General features: G+C 49.2%; 1 long non-coding RNA gene across 1 annotated transcript in view; it reads right to left on the reverse strand.

The window, feature by feature from the left end:
- Positions 1 to 3,212, reverse strand: part of LOC102771443 — a 6,306-nt gene that overhangs the window by 2,524 nt on the left and 570 nt on the right. The window contains exon 2 of the long non-coding RNA XR_435786.2: positions 949 to 1,066. This is a non-coding gene — a long non-coding RNA (uncharacterized LOC102771443). The remainder of the gene's footprint in view (positions 1 to 948; positions 1,067 to 3,212) is intronic.

The raw sequence follows: 3,212 nt of genomic DNA on the forward strand, positions 1-3,212 counted from the left end.
GGGTGGCAGGGGCGTTGGGAAATGAGGCTCCGGGCAGTGAGGAGGGAGGATTCTGTGGCTTCAAGCAAAGAGACTGGGGTTATGCGTGTAGCGTGTGCTTCTCTGTTCAAAAGTGAACTGGGAGCCATGCAAGGTCAGGCCTAGAGCCCTCACATTTCTCAGGCTGGAAGCAGACCGCTTAGCTGACTAAAATAAAACTTTTCCTTTGCAAAAAAACAACAACACCCCGTCAAACAAATATGTGAATTAGAACCAAAACAGCCTGCCCTACAGGTCCTGAGAGGAGTGACTTTTTGAGCTGACAGGATAGTGGGAGGAGGGGAGAAAGCTGTGTCAGCCTCAGGGGGTTGAGGAAGCTTTGGGAGAGAGTCAGCCCCACCTCCTACCACTGAAGCACTGCCCACTGCGTGCTCAGTGACACCCTTGGGGGTCACAGTGTGTGTGCGTGCACGCGCGTGTGTACGTGCGTGTGCGTGTGCGTGTGATGCCTCTGTTCCTTCCTCCCCTTCTGCTCCTGCCCCACAATCAAACCTGTGTGCTGCCCTCATACACACCCAGAGATGAGCTTCCGGGCCCAGCTCCTGCCTGGCCCTGTGGCTGCTGCTTAGGGTGGGAGGGTGACATGTGCAGCACTAGCAGGCAGGGCCTCCATGAGGCAGGAGGTGCCTCCATGGCCATTGCTCCTCCTGGCTCCCCTGATCCCAGGGACCCAGCCCCTGTTCTCAGACCCCTTTGGAAGGTTTTGTCCAATAGTCGTCAGCACACTGAGGTCTTGACAAGTCAAAGACTGTGTGTGAATCGTCTCTCTGCAAACATTTGGGGCCCATTAGCCTGGAACTCCAGAGCAGCCCTCTGCTGGCTGTGTGCACAGTGGGGCCTGTGCACACACTCTGGCAGATTCAGCTCCTCTGCTGGGCTGGGTGGGCCCTGCGGGGCCCGTCCACATACCGTTTCCGACTGTCCGTAGAGCTGGTAGAGCAGAAGGACTGTCCGTTGTCTCCACTTCACTTGCTCCTCGGGCAGCACGGCCTCCCCGCCAGTAGAGCAATGCTCCAGAGTGGGGAACCTGAGTTTGGGGGAGACAAGGTGTCCACAGAGCTTCAGAGCAGGCCCTGGACGCTCCTACCTAGGACCAGGAGTAAGGAGCCCATCCACCTTTCTGCTTCCTCACTTTCTTCCTTGCCTTCCGGGTGGACGTCATTCACTTCCTGTCTGTCAGTCCCTGTGAACTGTTCTTCAGGCGGGGAGGGGGAGCGGTGGTGGTGGTGGTGGTGATAAGGCTATGGGTTCAGTTAGGCATCCAACTAATTTTGGACATTGAGACGTCGTCTGAGGGAAGCTTCTATGTGGCAAGAGTGATGTTTGATAAACCATGAGGGGTAAAGGCTAGGACTTTGGAACACACAGGGATGGTTATTGGACTACTCTTCCTGCCTTAGGGGACATGGGTTATGTGAACTGAAGGGCTTTTGTGTTCCCGAGTGGAGAATGCAAGTTAACGATTGTCAATCAATTGCTTTGGTGATCAAGGAAGATTGGGCTGAGTGTGGGAAACAGGACAGGGGTCACAGGTAGCAGCCCTTTAAGAAGGAATTTTGGAGAGGACAGAAAAGTGCTGTGAGCATGTAGCAGGTATATCTTGTACTAGGCACGCCGTGTGCTGTACATTATTTCTCCTCCATTTTCCTCAGGAAAATTCCAGAAATAATACAAAAACAATCACCCAATCATAATGGATTCCTGAAGGAATGAGAAGTGACTAAGGTCTGAGCATCAGCAGGCTGAGCCAGACCAGTTCTTGGTGATGAGGGAAGTGGCAGACCTCTGGCTCCCCTCCCCCGCTCCACCCAAACCCACTCCCCACAGAGGCAGGACTGGTGGACAGGGGGCTGGTTTCATTAGGGGTGTCTTCCCCACTCATCTGGAGCTTTCTCCAAAGTAGGTAAAATTAGCAGAGGCTCCAGTGGAGTCATTAGTGATGCCCTGATTGGATTTTTACTGGGTTTGGACCAAGTTCATCATCTGAGGAATGTCGCACAAAGTGGCTGTCATATGACCTTTGAAACACAGATCGAGGCAGACTCCAAGGGCATGGAGGCTTTGTGAATAAACGCAAGTTGTATTTCAGAGTTAGCTTTGTAAGGGCACTTGTTCAACTCCTTGACATTTTAACTCTGTGAATAAAAACATTAAAGACTCTGACAAGAACAAATGCTGTCAAAGATGTGGAACAAGGGAATCCTGCCTCCCTGCTAGTGGGGGCATAGGATGATGGGATACTTTGGAAAATAGGTGGTAGGATGCGGTGTCAGTGTGACTCAGCAATTTCTCTGAGAAAGACCCCACACAAATGAGTGCTGATGTGCACAGGGTGAATGTGCAAGAACAGTGTCACTCATCAGCAGCCCTCGAATGAAAACCACCCAGATGTCCATTAGTGGTAGAGCGGATTGAAGAAAATGTGGACTTTTTATAAAATGGGATATTATACAGCAATAAAAGTTAGCTATAGCAACATGATGCAACATGGGCACATCTTAGATATATAACATTGTAAAAAGAAGCCAGACATTACAGAATAATATGATTACAAAGCGCACAAGCAAGTAAAATGGACTGATTTGTTTCAGAATATTTCCATAGGAGGTAAACTACAAGGTGAAAAAAAAAAAGAAACAGCACACAAATGAGTGAACACCATAAAAGTCAAGATAGTGAGTTACTGTAGGGAGTTGGAGAGGTCTGAGTAGGTCACCGGGGGCTGGCAATGTTCTCTTATTGTGACTTGAATAAGTGGTTACATATTGGTTTAATTTTCAACAATTTCTTAATCTACACATTTATGTCTTCTGTTTGTTATTTCATAATAAAAAAAAAGTTTTAAAAAGAAAAAAATGCAGTGATGCAACGCTCAGTTTCATTTGGATCTGAGTCCTGCTTAATAAACTAATCAGACTGGCTGATATTATCACTACCAGCATTTCACACACACACACACACACACACACACACACACACACACACACACGCTCTCACTGTCCTCAAAGAACCAGAGTTAAAACAGTCAGACTGTTACCATCCTTGGCTGGTGATTGAAAGAAACAGCCAGGGGAGAGGCTGACAACGTGGAGCACAGGCAGCTGGGAAGCAGAGGCCTGTTTGCTTCACCAGGAAGCTCCAGTTTCACCCAAGAAATGGCAGCACAGTCCCCC

This window comes from Myotis davidii, unplaced genomic scaffold (assembly GCF_000327345.1).
Source record: "Myotis davidii unplaced genomic scaffold, ASM32734v1 scaffold220, whole genome shotgun sequence".
NCBI classification, from domain to species: domain Eukaryota; kingdom Metazoa; phylum Chordata; class Mammalia; order Chiroptera; family Vespertilionidae; genus Myotis; species Myotis davidii.